The sequence below is a fragment of the Oratosquilla oratoria genome, chromosome 12 (genome assembly GCF_046742065.1).
Source record: "Oratosquilla oratoria isolate Oo_2021 chromosome 12, ASM4674206v1, whole genome shotgun sequence".
Taxonomy (NCBI): Eukaryota; Metazoa; Arthropoda; class Malacostraca; order Stomatopoda; family Squillidae; genus Oratosquilla; species Oratosquilla oratoria.
Genome location: NC_134788.1, coordinates 8,673,968 through 8,693,967, shown reverse-complemented (window position 1 = coordinate 8,693,967; position 20,000 = coordinate 8,673,968).

The window sequence follows — 20,000 nt, the reverse complement described above, 5'->3', positions numbered from 1 at the left end:
TGACTGCTCTTAACAGCTTTCCTCCTATCCCGTATATCTGCAATACCTCCCACAGTGCCTTCCTGTCTACCCTATCATAAGCCTTTTCCAAATCCATAAAAATCCAAAAAACATCCTTACCTTTTCCTGTAGTTGTCTCATATATCTGTCTTACCACAAAAATCTGATCTATGCAACCCCTACCTGTCCTAAAACCACACTGTTCCTCTCCTAATCCTCTCAGTCAAGACCCTCCTATAAGCCCTCTCAACTACACTTAACAAGCTGATCCCTCTGAAACTACTACACGCACACTTGTCCCCTTTCCCTTGTAAAGTGGAACTATACAGGCACTCCCCCAGTCCTCCGGCACTCTACCCTCTCTTAAACAAACATTAGATAACCTCACCAGCCAGTCCACCATAAATATACCTCCTTTTTTCAGACATTCTACATGACATCCATCCAACCCAGGTGCCTTACCAGCTCTCATCATCTTAACAACTGCTTTCTACATTGATATTTCTCCGCTCTTCTCACTACCAGGCTCATACGCACTTGCAAAACCCACATCTCCCTTCCCAGCTTCACCTTCATCCACATTGACCTTGAAGAAACCTCCTTCCACTCCACTACACGCTTACATATCTCTTGACTTAATAGTATAGCCACCCCTTCTCTCCCTCGTCCTTTCTTCACTCCTGAAAACCTCCCAACTACACTCCCAAACTCACACTCAAATTCCCTCCCTTTCGACTTAGTTTCATTCAATGCCAACACATCCATCTTTCTTCTCACAGACATACTGCCTATATCTTCCCTTTTAATCTCATCTGTACCACATCCACGTAATATATATATATATATATATATATATATATATATATACATATATAAATATACATACACACACACACACACACACACACACACACACACACACACACACACTCACACACACACACACACACACACACACACACACACACACACACACACACACACACACACACACACACACACACACACATATATATATATATATATATATATATATATATATATATATGCAAAGAAATCACAAAACACACGTGATAAAATATTTTTGCAGAAACCACCGGGAAATTGAAAAAAACAGATACCGAACGATTTCGTCGTTTGAAAATGTCTAAATAGACGAAAAACGTTCGGTATCTGTTTTTTTCAATTTCCCGGTGGTTTCTGCAAAAATATATATATATATATATATATATTCACTCTAAACCCACTATCGGAGAAAAAATGACGGAAGTACAGGAAAACTGTATATTTCGACTACTATCTGCTGAAGAGGACTACAGATAGTAGTCGAAATATACAGTTTCCCTGTACTTCCATAATTTTTTCTCCGATAGTGGGCTTATAGTGAACTTTTACATATGTGTTATAACATACCAATTTCCATATATATATATATATGTGTATATATATATATATATATGTGTGTGTGTGTATATATATATGTATGGATGTATGTATATGTCGACAAGTGTATAGACAAATGATTGAAGAGAGTGGTGTAGGGAAATTCCAGATTGGAGTAGATGCAATTTATTCTATAACGTTTCGAAAGTCGTCTTCAGAAACGTCAGAGAAAAACAGTGCATCTGCTCCATCTTGGAATTTCCCTGCACCACTCTTTCCAACCAATATATATATATATATATATATATGTATATATATATATATATATGCGTATATACATATATGTATATATATATAAACATATATATATATATACACACATATATATATGTATATATATATACATATATATATATATGTATATATATATATATATATATATATTTGTGTGTGTGTGTGTGTGTGTGTGTGTGTGTGTGTGTGTGTGTGTGTGTGTGTGTGTGTGTGTGTGTGTATTTGTGTGTGTGTGCGCGCGCGCACGAGTGTGCGTGTGCCCGTTAGTGTTTGTGCGTGTGTAAGTGCTTTCCTGCGTGCGTGCGTGCGTGCGTGTGTGTGTATGAGTATATGTACACGGATGAAGGTGCCGTTGACGATGGTTTCACCGAGAATGGTGATACAGATAACCCATAAAGAGGCGACTCTGTTAAGGGGATGGTGGAAACGGTGGCCGAGACGAAGGAGCGTTGACAACAGGTGGTAGCGATAAGTCGGGTGTAGTGGTGATTGCCGTGATGTAGGTGAAGGTTACGAGGAAGTTGAGCTGGGTGCGAGGGTCATCATGCATGAGAGCCAACTGCTTTTCAGGTTGTGTTCTGGCCGTGGAGCTGACTGTTCCAAGCCGTGCTCACCATAATTTATAGTATACTCGAGACGCGACCCCGTGATCGATGATCTTAGGGTGGGGCAGATGTTGGCTGTGGAAGTTGTGCTGTACCAATAGGAGAAGAGGGGTGCAGGAGAAGTGAAAAAAAGAGTATCGTTACGGTGTGGCGGAAGCTGCAAAGCAAATATACATACTGTAAAATACATATACATACATATACCGATTTTTATGTGTGCATGCATACACACACACACACATATATTTATTTGTATATGTATATGTGTGTGTACACACACACACACACACACACACACACACACACACACACACACACACACACACACACACACACACACACACTGGCGCGGTGGCTAGAGTTCCCGGCTGCCACTACGGTGGTCCGGGCTCGAATCCCGCCCAGGGCTGAAATAATTTCAGTATCATTGGGCTGCAGGTCGCTACTCCAACTCTCGTGGGTGGGGAATTGGGTGTGTCTGTGCGTGTAAGGTGACAGCATTACACATAGATCGGTCATATATGAGCTCTGAGGTCTCTTCCGGGAGGGAAATAGCTGTTGATCACGAGTCCAACGCATGATCCAAGACCATGGTGAATCACACACACACACACACACACACACACACACACACACACACACACACACACACACACACACACACACACACACACACACACACACACACACACACACATACACACAGACACACACACACGCACACGCACACACACATACACACACACACACACACACACACACACACACACACACACACACACACACACACACACACACACACACACACACACGACTCGTTGCGCAGTGGTAGAGTTCGCGGCCGCCACTAGGGCGGTCCGAGTTCGAATCCCGCTCAGGGCTGAAATGATTTCAGTATCGCTGCACTGCGAGTCGTTACTCCAACTCTCGTGGGCGTGTGTGGGCGTGTAAAGTCACATTATTACCCATAGATCGGTCATACGAGCTCTGATCTCTTATCCGGGAGGCTAATAACTGTCGATCACGAGTCCAACACGTGATCCATGACCATGGTGAATCACACACAACTCCTTGCCCATCGGAGTTGGAATGCTGGCTCAGTGCTGGCTGTGATTCGAACTCGGTTCACTGAAGTAGAGGTCGAGCGCAATACCATCACACCATCGATCTGCGCGCGCGTGTGTGATTCACCATGGTCTTGGATCACGTGTTGGACTCGTAATCGACAGTTATTAACCTCCCGGATGAGAGCTTAGAGCTTGTATGACCGATCTATGGGTAATACTGTGACCTTACACGCATACACACACCCAACTCCCCGCCCACGAGAGTTGGAGTAACAACCCGCAGAGCAGCGATACTAAAATTATTTCAGCCTTGGGCTGGATTTGAACCCTAACTGCCGTAGTGGCAGGCGAGAATTCTAACCACCGTGCCACGAAGATGTATGTGTGTGTGTGTGAATAACCATGGTTTTTGATCACGTGCTGTACTCGTAACCAACATCATTACCTTACCCGGTGAGAGCTGGTCGTAGAGTGGGATTTGTGACCTATAGTAAATGTCGTTTTTTAAATTTTTCAACCGTAATTACGGTGTCCTTAGAGAGCCCAGAGCAATGGCCGATAGAACCCGTCGAAATCAATAATCCCGAGTCCTTGTTACCCATTCAACTCCGATGACAAGATTCTTGTCATTTGGTCAAATAAAACAAAAAATCATAAAACACCAAAATGTTTGATCAAACACCAGAAAAATATGACGTCAGTCCTCGCTTCGCTCGCGAGCGAAGCGAGGACTGACGTCATATTTTTCTGGTGTTTGATCAAACATTTTGGTGTTTTATGATTTTTTGTTTTATTTGACCAAATGACAAGAATCTTGTCATCGGAGTTGAATGGGTTTAAAATGAACGAGGATCGAGGGTCCACTCTAATTGCAGATATCCACCATAATGGAGAGACACAAGGATATGTGTTTTCTTGACATTGTATTTCGCATGCCTCAAGGTGCATAGTTCCAATACAAGACGCCGAGGGAAAATGTGCAGTATGCTGTATATTGAAATCAAACATGGGTGTGATATTTGTTGCCGAATGTTGTCGAACGTGTTTTCCAAAACCACATCCTAACTCCTGCTACCAAACGTTTTGTTCATTCCTTGGTCTGCCTTTCCATCTTCCTCTACGGCTGTGAAGCCTGGACCCTATATAAACACCATATGATAAAACTAGAGAGCTTCCATATAAAATGCTTACAGTTTATCCTCGGACTCCACTGGTGGGGCAGGATTTCTAATACTGAATTTAGACATCGAATCAGCATTTCTTCCTTAGGCTACGGTTACTATGGATGCGAATTCTGACGAAAATGTGTTCTAACGAATACGTCAAAAATCCTCGTCAGAACAAGGTGGTTACACTGTACTCGTTTTCTGATATTCTGATAGTCATTACGTTTCTGCCGCCCAGCAAAGATGGACGAACTTGATCAATATTTTTTTCTTGAAAGTCCGCTAATAAAGTTAGTGTTGTTAAATGGTGGAAAAACTGAACATGTCAACCAGTTATTTTCTAATAGAGACGACAAAGGAGAGTTCCAAATGTTATTTCAATAATTTTTGTCTCTCATATCCCACAAACACCTGTTCTCGTACACAAGGCTGATCAATTTATCGTTATCCATGGTGGAATAATAAAATCAATCGAAATTCAACGCACAAAAATACCAAAAACAGACGCAGGTCGCATGAAAAAATCAAACTTGTTTGAACGCTCAATTTGTTCTGACGACTTCGTACGTGTTCTGACGTGTTAGTTGCTGCCACTGTAAACACTCTCATTGGAATGCATGGTGTTTGTTTTTTCTTTGAATTCGTCCGAACTCGTCCGAACAGATATTCGTCAGAATTCGCATCCATAGTAACCGTAGCCTAAGACTGAGTTAAATGGCGCTCCAAATTGCATAACGGGGCACAGTACTTTGGAAGAGAATATGAGAGCCAGAACAGCGTGGCGACCCAGGCGCCTTCTTATGTTTTTACAACTCAAGAAGAACAGACAGAATGTCACCAAGTCAGCCCACGGACATTAGGCCCACACTAAAAACAACAACAGAAGAACAAGGGACAGATTCCCACTGAGTCCCCTCACGGACAAAATCTCCCCCAATTTTTGTAACCTCTCTTTAGTTTGTATTTAACTTGTAACTGCTTTGTACCAAATATGTTTTGTACTTGAAAATGCTCTAAGATGAGCGAGACATCGCACGGTAGCATTTTATTCCGCCTCCCCGATGAACCGAGATCTTTGATAAAAAGAAAAACTAGAATCTATCAACAAGAAGTTGATACTAGACCAAGTTGCTGTCAAATTTAATTCAACAGATATAAAAGAAGAATTAATGCCCACTTTTACGGATATATATGTATATATATATATATATATATATATATATATATATATATATATATTAATTATATATATACACTAATTATATATATATATGTATATATATATACATATATATATATATATATATATATATATATATATATATATATATATTACAAAGGATTACAAAGGCGGAGCATGCCGACAGGAGACCTTTTGGTCCATATCTAAGTCGGATGCGGAAAAAATCATAATAATAATAAAATGATAAATAAAAACTATTATAATGTAAATAACAAATAAAATTCATAAATAAATGCATAGGTATAGTTAAGTAGTAAACAAACAGGTAAATGATAAATAATAATGAATTGACATATAACTAATAATAAATGAAAATCAGACAGACAAATGATAACAAAACAAAAACAAAAAATATAAAATAAATTATAATCATTACAGCATCTTGTTTAGGTGTTTATCTAAATGATTCTTAAAGCTTCGAACTGAACTACATTGCACTACCTGTGCAGGAAGTTGATTCCATTCATTAAGTACACGGTTGGCAAAGTTGTTTCTACCTACTTCCATATATATATATATATATATATATATATATATATATATATATATATATATATTTATATATATGTATATGAATATATATATATATATATATATATATATGTATATGAATATATATACATATATATATATATGTATATGAATATATATACATATATATATGTATATGAATATATATACATATATATAATCATTAATACACACGCACACATACACACACACACAAACCACACACGACTCGATGGCGCAATGGTAGAGTTCCCGGTCACCACCACGGTGGTCCGGGTTCGAATCCCCCCAGGGCTGAAATAATTTCAGTATCGCTGCGCTGCGAGTCGTTACTCCAACTCTCGTGGGTGGGGAGTTAGGTGTATGTATGTGTGTAAGGTCACAGCATTACCCATAAATCAGTCATGTATGAGCTCTGAGGTCTCTTTCGGGAGGGAAATAGCTGTCGATCACGAGTCCAACACGTGATCCAAGACCATGGTGAATAACACGCGTACACACACGCGCGCGCGCGCTCACACACAAACACATACACACACACGCACACACACATACACATACGCACACACCACACACGCACACATACATCACACAAACACATACACACACCCATGCACACACACACTGCTTAATCACTAATTCAAGTCCCTGCCAAGGGCTGTAAATCACCACAAGTGCACTAGTATAATTAATCTCTAGAGTTTAAGATAGATAAAAATAAGTAGTTGTATGTACAGACGTACCGAACGAAGAGAGTTACATTTTGCACGTCTCGCGGGACAACGGGCGTGATTTACCTAGTGGGGGTGTGAGAGTGGAAGGTGTAGGAATGCGTTTCAGACGAAATCCCGTATCGTCCATAAAATATTCCTTTCGTGACGTTACACAGTCGCTACTATATAAACAAGCACCAAAGGACGCACAGAGGGAGAAGAGAAGAAACTAAAATCCAAGAAAGGAGGACGATTGGACACCGTTTCTAATGTTGGTCCATCGTCGAACTACAAGACGTCCGTGTCTTCGCCTCGGCCGACTAGAGTCCCCAGAACTCTCTTGATTCATAAGGCGCTCGTGTTTTCGTCACGGCTGACTAGAGTCCCCGGACAACAGTCTCCTAGACTCCCCTGATCCATAAGACGTCCGTGTCTTCGTCCCAGCCCACTAGAGCAGTGGTTCCCAAACTGGGGGAAATTTGAACCTACCAGGGGGGAAATAATTACACTACCTACTAACTAAAAAAATCTCAGATGAATTTTCTCATGTCTGAGAGAGAGAGAGAGAGAGAGAGAGAGAGAGAGAGAGAGAGAGAGAGAGAGAGAGAGAGAGAGAGAGAGAATGCCTGTTAATCAGTATATATGTACATTTGAAAAATAAATTAGTAAATAGTCACATTGAAAGGGGAAATCTAGATGGTTGAACTGGGTGCAGGGGGAGATGACAGAAAAAAGTTTGGGAACCACTAGACTAGAGTCTCCTGTATTCTCCTGATTCATAAAACGTTCGTGTCTTCGTTCCAGCCCACTAGAGTCTCCTGGATTCTCGTGATTCATAAAACGTTCGTGTCTTCGTTCCAGCCCACTAGAGTCTCCTGGATTCTCCTGATTCATAAAACGTTCGTGTCTTCGTTCCAGCCCACTAGAGTCTCCTGGATCCTCCTGATTCATAAGAGGGGATTTAAACGGTCTAACGGTTCGTCGAACGCGGTTCGACAGACACGTGTTTAAAGTGATGTGTGAACGTGTGAACGGGGTATTTGGAACCAAATACCCGGTTCACACATCACTTTAAACACGTGTCTGTCGAACCGCGTTCGACGAACCGTTAAACACCTTTAAACCCCCACTAAGACGTCCGTGCTCGTCGCGGCCGACTAGAGTCTCCTGGACTGTCCTGAACTATAAGGTTGACGCGTTCTCATCTCAAGAAAGAAGAAGTCTTAGGATACTCTCCACCTCTCACATCCTCCCTAGGTAATAATGTGTCCTTGTTTGTAAATGATGGAAGAAGAAAAAAAAAAAAAAAAAAAAAAAAAGGGCATAAAATCCACTCTCACCCATTTTATCCCCCACATACTCCACTCCCATCTACCCCCTCGCTCCCTCTTATCTTGGCTCCTCCTGGATGACGGGTCATCCCTGCATCTCGCCCACTGCCCTGGGTCAGAGGCAGCGTAAATGATGTGTAAAATATTTTTATACTCAATTGCGCCATTTTCATGCATGAATAAGATTTTATGATAAAATAAGAAATGTTAAATTTGCATGTTTTTCTTCTTCCCTAAGAGAGTGACGTGATAATACCCAACACGATTACATTGACATTCCTTTCAGAACTCTCTAAACACTCATTTAAACATATATACATAAAATACTCCTCAGTTTTCTCACTACCAGGTTCATACGCACTCACAAGATCCTATATCTTCCCTACCGGTGTTCTTTCGCCCATATTAACCATGAAGATACTTCCACTCCACTACCCACTTTCCTATGTCATCACCAGCACAGATTCTCTTTTCCTCCCTCGCCCACTGATTGCTCCATACACCTTCCCTATCACACTCTCAAATACCAAATCATCCCTCCTTTTCAACTTAGATTCACTTAACGCTAACACAACCATCTTCCGTCTCTCAAACATACTACCAATCTCTTCCATTTCATTCTCATCTGCCCCATAACCACGTACATTTAATGACTCACATTTTTGGGTTTCTGGATGGAGTTCTCCCAGACCCTCTTAAGCCTTAACCATTGGTAGGATACCTAGTCCCATCACACCGTCTCTGTCGCCTCTTTCGACTCGCACGGGAATCACGGTGCTAGAATTATTTCCTCCTCCTACCACAGGGGACACAGGGGAAAAGAAAATGTACACCCAAAAAGATGTAAAGGCAGTTTAAAGGGAACAGCATAAAGGAGGGATAGTCGTAGTAACATTATATATATATATATATATATATATATATATATATATATGTGTGTGTGTGTGTGTGTGTGTGTGTGTGTGTGTGTGTGTGTGTGTGTGTGTGTGTGTGTGTGTGTGTGTATTTACTTAGTTGTATTTTGCGGGAGAAGAGCTATGCTCATAGATACCCGCAGTTGTATCTTTCTGCATCCAATTCTTTCTTAAAGTCACGTATAGTTTTAGCACTCACTGTTTTCTCTTTCAATTTATTCCATGTATCTATCACTCTATGTGGAAAGTTGTTCTTTTTCATATCTCTTCTGTAACTGTCCTTCTTAAGTTTCTTCTCGTGTCCCCTTGTATTTCTTGTGTCCCATTTAAGTAGATCATCCCTATCAAGGATTTCCATCCCTTTCATAATTCTATAGAAGGTTATCGAATCGCCTCTTTCTCTTCTTTGCTCCAGAGTTAATAAGTTTAGTTTGTCCAATCTTTGTTCGTATGTCAACTTGCTAAGTGTTGGTGCCATCTTTGTTAATGCTCTTTGAATTCTTTCTAGTTTCTTTATGTTTTTTATTGTACTGGGTGTCCATAGTGACACTGCATACATTTTGGTCTTATCAGTGTAACTAGTATTTTCTTCACCATTTCCTCGTCCATGTAGTCAAAGGCCACTTTCATTGATCTTATTAAACCATTCAACTCCGATGACAAGATGTCTTGTCATTTGGTCAAATAAAACAAAAAATCATAATAAAACAACAAAATGTTTGATGATCAAACAGCACCAGAAAAATATGACGTCGTCAGTCCTCCTCAAGGAGGACTGACGACGTCATATTTTTCTGGGTTAAGCTGAAGGTTTCTTCAACTATTTTGTTTACATGTTTGTCTGGTGTCATGTCATTTGAAATTATTACTCCTAGGTCTCTTTCTGAGTTTACTTTTGTAACTTCTTTTGTTCCAAATTTGCATTGACCGGATATTCTATTTTTGCTTTTTCCAAATTCCATTATACTACATTTTTTAATGTTGAAATTTACTTCTTTTTACTCCGATTCCAGACTTTGTCCAGGTCTTCCTGAAAAGATTTGTAATCTTCTTCGTTACTCACTCTCTTCAATAGTTTCGCATCATCTGCAAGGAGGTTTATATAGCATTCAATTCCTTCATCCATGTCGTTTATATGAATAGCAAACATTATCGGAGCCAACACAGTGCCTTGGGGGACTCCACTTATCATGTTTACCCATTTTGAGTTCTTTTCTCTAAGTATCACTCTCATTTTTCTTCCTTCCAAGAAGTCTTTCATCCATTCTAATAATTTCCCTTGTATTTCACCTATTGTTTCAATTTTTCTTAATATTTTTTGTGTGGTGCTTTGTCAAAAGCCTTTTGTAGGTCCAGGAAGGCACAATCTGCCCAGCCATCTCTTTCTTGTATCATGTCTAGCAGTCTTGAGTAAAAGCATATTAAGTTTGTAGTACATGTCCTTCCACTTCTAAATCCAAATTGGTTGGGGTTTAGTATTTTGTTCTATTCCAAGTGTTTAGTCCATTTATTTTTGAAGACTTTTTCGCATATTTTTGCAATTGTGCTTGTAAGGGATACCGGTCTATAATTTGTTGGATTTTCTTTATTTCCTCCCTTATATATTGGTACTATAGTAGCATTTTTCCAGTCTTGTGGTACTTTTCCTTCTTTGAGTATGTGTGTGTTTGTGTGTGTGTGTGTGTGTGTGTGTGTGTGTGTGTGTGTGTATGTATGTATGTATAGATACATACACACATACATACATATACCAAAGGCTTTTTCCCCCTTACAAGGGAATTAGCTAAAAGACAAAGGCATAGAAACCGCTCCCACCCATTTCATCCCCTACATACTCCACTCCCCTCTACCCTCTTTCCTCCCTCTTATCTTGGCACCTCCTGGATGACGGATCATTCCTGTATTTTGTCCACTGCCCTGGGTCAAAGTAGCGTCGCAAGACACAGCACATCCACATCAAGGCTACTTCATTAATTCGGCGACCCCCCCCCCCTCTCTGTCCCTTCATGCAGGAAAGGAGAAGACGGGGAGAAATCCCTTTGGGCTGCGTCAATTTATTTCCCATACATACTCCCTCACCCCCCATCCCCCACCCACTCCCCCTCATGCATCACAACATCATCTATACACAAACTTTCTCCATTCACCCCTATCTTCTGTCCTCTCCAATCCCTTCTCAACAGACATTCCCCTCTTTCCCAATGCCCCTTTTACTTCACCCTCCATCTCATCCTAGGACGTCATCTCATGTTCACTCCATCTACCTCTGCCTTCCACACCTCTTTTACTAATCTTTCTTCACTCATTCTTTCCATGTGTCCAAACCGTCCTAATACTCTTTCATCAACCCTATTTCCGAACTTCCTTTCCACCCCTGTTCTCCTCCTCACCTCCTCATTTCTCACTCTATCTAGCCTAGTAACCCCTATCATACTTCTCAGGCATTTGATCTCAAAGACATTCAAACGCCTTCTCTCTTCCTCTCTTATGCTCTATGTTTCTGCCCCGCACAGTGCTGTCGACACAATCACTCCTTCATACAATCTCCTCTTAGCATCCATTCCCAGATGTCTATTTCTCATTACACTTTTTAATCCACCAAGGCATTTACTCGCTTCTCTCAATCTACATTCTACCTCCACCTCCACCACTCCTCCCTTTCCTGCCACATTCGCACCCAAGTATCTAAAACTATCCACTTCTTCCAGTCTCTCTCCCTTAATACTCACTTTCAGTCTGCTGCCACTTTCTCCCCTTGTACATCTCATCACCTTACTTTTACCCACATTTATCTTCAACTTCCTTCCCAAACTCTGTCACTAACTTTCTCAATCCCTTCAATGATCCTGCTACAAGCGCAGTGTCGTCAGCAAACAACAACTGGCTTATCTCCCACTTTTCTCCAATTTCTTTAATCATCTCCAATCCCTGACCCACTACCCTTGCATTTTCCTCTCGCACCACCCCATCCATGTATATATTGAATAGCCAGGGCGACATAACACATGCCTGACGAACTCTCACCTCAAACCACCCACTCTCTCCATTTTAATCCTAACATAAGCTCTAATATTCTCATAAAAACTCTTGACTGCTCTTAATAGCTTTCCTCCTATCCCATATATCTGCAAAACTTACCACAGTGCCTTCCTGTTTAACATGTCATAAGCCTTTTCCAGATCCATAAATGCCCAAAATACATCCTTACCTTTTCCTATAGCTTTCTCACATATCTGTCCTACCACAAAGTTCTGATCTACACAATCCCTACCTGTCCTAAACGCACATTGTTCCTCAACAATTACTCCCTCTGTTTTTCTCCTAATCGTCTCAATCAAAACCTTCCCATAAGCCTTCTCAACTACACTCAACAAGCTGATCCCTCTAAAACTACTACACTCACACTTGTCCCTCTTTCCCTTGTATAGTGGAACTATATAGTCCTCCGGCACTCTACCCTCTCTTAAACAAACATTAAATAACCTCACCAGCCAGTCCACCATCACTGTACCTCCTTTTTTTAGACATTCTACATGGCATCCATCCAGACCAGGTGCCTTACCTGCTTTCATCATCTTAACAACTGCCTTCACTTCATCCTTCCTTATTTCTCCTCCATTTTCCTTACTCATCACTGTCATTTTCTTAGCATTTCCCACTGCATCTATCTTTCCCTCCCTATCCTCCTTCACATTTAGCAACTCCCTAAAATACTCTGCCCACCTTCCTCTCACTGCCTTTCTCTCCCATTATCATCTTTCCATCTGCACCTTTTACTTTTTCTTCTCTACTTAATTCGCCTCCTCTTCCTCTCTTAATTTCTTTCCAAAATATTTTTATTACTTTCAAAAATATGTCATACTCATACCCCATTTCACAGCTGCTCTCCACTCTCAACTTACCTTTCACCAAAAAAAATATCTGATATTCTCCCATTCTCTCCCTGAAGAACATGTGCATCCTTAACTCTTCCTACTATACTCCTGGTTACCACTATATATTCCGTTAACGCTCTATCTGCCACCCTTCCATCCACCACCCTCTCCAATGTGTACTTATGCTTGACTTTCTTCCTAAACATTGTATTTGCTATCAACTCTCATTCGAGACATACCTCCACCATCAACTCTCCAATACGATTTTTTTCCTGGCACTCCACTATTCCCAATCACTCCATCTATTGGTTCATTTCCTACCCTAGCATTAAAGTCTCCCAATACAACTACATTTACATTTCTCCCTAATCCCTCTATGGACTCATTGAGATCCATCCAAAAAGCCTCCCTTTCCTCTACGCTGCTCTCACTACCAGACCCATACACACGAAAACCCACATCTCCCTTCCCAGCTTCATCTTCATCCACATTATATATATATATATATATATATATATATATATATATATATATATATATATATATATATATATATATATATATATATATAATAATTTCTCTAGTAGATATTTTACTCGAACATAAACAATGTTGTGTAGCTCTGGTCCGTAGGGGCGCCGCACAACAGTTCCTTAACCATTGGCTATATGCTACTATGCTACTACTACTGCATGCCTCAGTACAGAGAGTAAACATACTTGGAGAATAAAAATGTAGGACCAAGTTGATAGAGACAGAAGTTTGCATAGGTATTCAACATGGTAGCACAATTGGTGAGAGCGATATGAAGCACTCCATCCAGACCAAGACCTCTATGCATCAAGATCAAATTGTGGAAAAAAGTATAACATTCTTAGAAGAAATTTGGATGGAAGGCATGACTAAGTCAGAGCAGTGGTAGGAGAAATATCGTCAGAGTAGTTCACAGCAGAGTTCAAAAGTGAAAATCTTGACAGAGTTAAAAAAAAAATCGGAAAAAAAGATACAGTGACACTGCCATCACTGCGAAAGAGACAAGGTATAGACAAAGATTCGAATTATTTTAGAAACGCAGTAGGTTATAGGCCAGAAATTACGTAAAGGATTGCAAAGGGTAAGCTATTAACATTTCTTGTCGATATAAGAGTGTCTGGCTTGCCAGCGGATAAAATTTGCACGATTCCTGGACAAAGTAGTTAGTTTATGATTATCAGGAGTTTGAAGGGTAGTACTGTTTAAAAGCCTTGTCACTATTTTGGACTTGAGATTAGAAAATATGTTGAAATGTATGTTTCTATACCCGAAATAATACCTCTGTGATACGTTCTGCAATCACTGAGGGGTCGTGAGAATGGAAACAGGAATCATCCAACAGAAAATCAAAGAAATTATTCCTCTTACACTCCTAGTTTGAGGCGCCTGCTTGCTTGAAGATAGATCTTGAGGGAATAGAGGAACAATAGAAGTGACAGCAACGAGATTGTGGTCGGATATACCCATCGGAGACAAAAAAAAAAAAAAAAAGTAGTATCCTACCCCCAACACTCCACAGAATGTCCATATAAAACAGTTAGACAACATAGTAAACACTCAACAATACACCGCCAAATAATGTGCTTCACTAAATATCCTGACATGTCAACCCAACTAAGAAATCACTCCCAACACAAGTAAAAACTATAATAGCACGCCTACATTCCGGTCATTATGCTGTATAAAACAGTACCAACACAGAATCGGCCAGCCCAATTGCTCCAGATGCAATGATCTCATAGACAATCATACATTGCCCCACACTTGCCCTTCCCAGACGGTGACACAAAATCTCTAAACTGAGTGATTTAGGATTGATCAGTGATCTGGTGACAGCAGGTCTCCTGCAAGAGAAAACCAGAGCAACGGAATAACAATAGTCATAATTCTAACATACTTATAATAGTTACAATTCTAACAATCCTAAACTCTAAAATAACGATAGTTGCTCATGCTGCTATAATAAAGAACACCAACAGCTTCAAAATTTATGCCGGTTCTAAGGTCACATTTTATTTGTTCTCATAAATACGGGTCAAGTACTCCTCGCGAATGGACCTCGGTAGATTTGAAAGGCGATCCGAGCACGGTTGTTCAACTCCACACAGTCAGTGTTACTGGGACGCTGCACGCCCGGAACTTCAAGGAATAAAGTATGTCATTACCAAAATGGTGAATAAAGATATAGGCCGCTGGGTGGGGGGGATATGGCATCGATCTTTCGTTGACAGAAAATGTATCACTTCAACAACGTAACACCTGGAAAGTTCTAACTAGGACCAGATGCCTTTGGCTTTCACGCATAAAGATCGTCTCGAATAGGACGGCGTCTAAGAGATAGGACAAGATTTATCCGTGTATAAAGAAATGTAGGATTGAGTGAAAGCATTGACAAGAAAAACATGACCTGTGCAAAAAAAGAAAAAGTATATACGAAAGCTCACGGGGGCATTTGAAAGAACATTTTATCCTCGTGGTAAGTATAGAGTGTGCACGAACGATTCATATTACCCATGAGTAAAGTGAGAAAGGTCGCTCTATCGTCTGTGTCCGGAGGTTTTAAGGGCCTTTAGGTTGCTAACATTTGTTCCTCACACGTCTACGTTACCGATATTTCAGTAATATTTTTGTATTTCAATACATTAAGATTAATATTCAAACTGTGTAAAGAGACCACTAAATCTAGTGATCTCTTCATACAGTTTAGATCTGCGTCATGTCAAGTTGCCGGAAACGGAGACAGGAAACTAAGCTAAATTTAGTAACAGTGACTTTCTTTTCACTCTGCTCTTGTGATAACATGTTATGTACAATGGAAACTGGCCTTATTCTACACTAATTGTGTGTTATAGTATATATTTCCTTTTCTTACACTGCAGTTGTATAGAATCAACAAAAGAAGTTAATACATGATCACATCTCCGCAGTTGCTGAGATTATCAAGTATCGTATCACTTGTTTGGTTTTCATGCGGTCAGCCAAAATCGAGTTATATACTCAGGTTATGAAGTAATATTTAATATATTCTTTTAACTGAGGTACTTTGTTTTTCAAATAAAATTGTTGTTTCTACTGTTAGATATTAATCAATAAGATTTTTTCTTTCCTTTTTTACTTTTATTGTGGCGATTTTAAATGTTGATTATTCCGCTTGATTTAGTATGCAGCCCTTTACAATTGTGAAATTCTGCACGCCATCAGGGTACCCCATGAGCGTTTGAAAAATACTAAATTAATTGAAATTGGAAAATAGAAATTCCTGAAATCCCATTTAGAACGTCTACTGCGATTACAACCTTACCTCCTCTCCTTTTTGGAATTCATGGCTAAGATATACGATCGATATAATTTGCATTTATTTCACGAAATGAAAAAATGACAACTGCTAATGAATGCATTTCTAATTCTCCGTAATGTTCCTTGTGTGCACGCGACAAACTACTGTACATACACGCTTTCAATATGCACTTCACATACACATCACATAGTGAGTGGCTTCTACAGCTTCAGTTGACCACCGAATTGGCTGGATGTATGATACCAACACTGATACATTGTTGGCATCATACATCTAGTCAATTTGATGATCAACTGCATTTACTTACAAATTCAAGTTCAATGTGTCACACGATACGTCACTCTGAAAATTTAAAGTTCACATAAAGTAAGAAGCATATTGTGAATTTGATACTACTATACTACTATATTATTGAAGAAATGGATATATATATATATATATATATATTTATATATACATACATATATATATATATATATATATATATACATATACATACATACATACATACATATATGAGAAATTCGCTAGTAAACAGCGACATCATTCAGACAATCTCACTGACAGTCGCGCAGAGTTTTCAAACCCGCTGCGTCTGGACCCCAAGAGAGGCGTAAGGCGGGTGTTATGGAGCCTCTCTCGGGTCCAGACGCAGCAGGCTCGAATCCTCTGCGCGACTGTCAAGGAGATTGTCTGATATATATATATTTTTGAATAACATTAAGCATTAAATAAGAGGAGAAATGCATTTTCTTGGTGTCTTCAATTCTGTCATGTCTGCATATATATATATATATAAATATATATATATATATATACATATATATATATATGTATGTATGTATATATGTATATATATATATATATATATATATATATATATATATATATATATGCAGACATGACAGAATTGAAGACACCAAGAAAATGCATTTCTCCTCTTATTTAATGCTTAATGTTATTCAAATTTACCCAGTATGCTATATTTACCTATATTTATGTTTCAGATTACATACAAGATTAATCAAGTATGCCACGAAGCAAAGGAGCAGTAGACCTATCTGAATTTTCAGCGAGGTCGTATTATGGGTCAACATGAAGGTGGACTTAGTCAACGCAAAATACTTGAAAATCTGTCAATACCCCTTTCTACTGTTAATAGAGTGATCGTACAATTCACCAGAGAGGGCAAGAAGGGCACAAAACCTCATTCAGGTCGTCCCGGGCCCTCAGAAAGAACCTTGCGTCTTGTCAAAAGAAATGTCGCAGAGGATCAACATTGCAAGGCCTCTGACATAGAAACACAAGCTGATGTCAGTCCAAGAACAGCTGCCAGGTCTCTCCATAAGCTGGGTTACTATGGCAGAGCTGCAAGAAGGAAATCACTCCTTCGTCCAGCCAATATCAAGCGCAGAAAGGATTGGGCTCTTGAGATGGTGGAGAGACCTGTGGCCTTTTAGAGCACTGTCATTTTCTCTGATGAGTCACGATTCGCATTATTTTCTGAAAGTAGAGGAGTGTGGGTCTGGAGACTCTGTAGTAAGAGCTTGAGCTCAAAAGACTGCAGACAACAGTGAAACATGAGGACATTTCAATAATGGTGTGGGGTGCAATTTGGAGTGATGGTCGATCAGAGCTTGTAGAGTGTCGAGGAAACATTAATTCAAGCGAATATGTTTCTATATTAAAGGAAGGACTCATTCCAATATTCTCCAGTGGTAGAATGAGTAAAACTGTCTCCCTATTTATGGAAGATGGAGCTCCTTGTCACACTGCTCAAGCAACACAAAATTGGTTGAGCCAAAATGGGATCAGGAAACTTCCATAGCCAAGTCAGTCCTCGGATATGAACCCTATTGAACACCTCTGGGGCATGTTAGACCGACAACTTCGCAAAAAGAACAGGAAGCCATCTTCAAAGCCCGAACTCTCAGGATTACTACGGGAAACAAGGAAAGAAATCCCTCAAGATGATATTCGTGAACTAATCACTAGGATGCCTAAAAGAGTCCATACGTTGATAAAAGCAAAGGGGATGTCAACCAAGTATAAGTTATTCATATTGTGACCATTTATAAGCATTTTAATTGTATTAATTGCTTGTACGATTTCTCTTGGTATCTATTCAGTTCTGTCATGTCTGTATATATATATATATATATATATATATATATATATATATATATATATATATATATGTGTGTGTGTGTGTGTGTGTGTGTGTGAATAGAATCACCAATGAAGGTGATGTCGATCAAATAAATCCTACTGTCGGCCTCGGGTTTGAACTGGGCTCGTGCAGTCATGTAACCATCGCCGTTCCGACTGAGCTATCGACCTCTTAAATTTAATTAGCCCGGAAGTTAAATTATTTTTCAAGGAACTAAGTCGACTGCTAACTGCCGTCCGTACTTATTTTTTTTACAGAGAACCAGGGCAACTTGTAGCTAGTGGTAAGGCCGGTACATTTCCTTGATGGGCTTATCGTCGTTGTCATACCTGAATAGAATCACCAGTGACGGTGATGTCCATCAAATAATTCCGACTGTTGTCCCCGAATCATTTGAGGGACATCACCGTCACTGGTGATTCTATTCAGGTATGACAACGACGATAAGTCCGTCAAGGAAATGTACCAGCCTAACCACTAGCTACAAGTTGCCCTGGTTCTCTGTAAAATAATAAGTACGGACAGCCGTTAGCTGTCGACTTAGTTCCTTGGAAACTATATTAACTTCCAGTTTGAAGATTGTAGAGGGTCGATAGCTCAGTCGGGAAGGCGTTGGCCATGTGATTTCATGAGCACGGTCCAAATCCGGGGACAATAGTTGGAATTATTTGATATACTGTGTGTGTATGTATACATACATGCACACACAAATATATATATATATATATATATATATATATATATATATATATATATATACATACATATATATATATATATATATATATATATATATATATAATATATATATATATCCATATGACACCATTATGATGTCAGATAATTGAATGCTACAAATTAGGGTGGATGTATTAGTAATGCATTTATAGTGCGTGAAATGATAAAGCACTATTAATAGTTAAACACCGGCGTGGTGATGGTGGCAATCAGGAGTTCCAAAAAGCAATCCTGTTAGGACCTCATAATGGCTTGGGCAGGTCCTCGTGGCCCTTGGACTGAAAAATTTGCCCACCTTCTTACCATTAAACACAAAATAGGACACACATTATTGATTTTATTAAGTTTGGTGTTTTAGAATCCTGTTTTGTGTTTAATGGTAAACATTATTTACAGAATTTTTGTATGGCAATGGGGAATCCGATTTCTCCATTTCTAAGCGATATTTATATCGATTTTTTTTTAAACTAAGTTATTACCCAGTATTCTCACTCATAATGTTACTTGGTTCAGGTACATTGATGACAATTTGTGTATTTGGTCTGTTAATGATGATCCGTCTATTTTCTTGTCACAGCTTAACACCCTAGTCCCTTCTATCAATTTTATTGTGGGAATAGAATAGAATAACCAATTACTTTTCCTTGACGTATTGATATA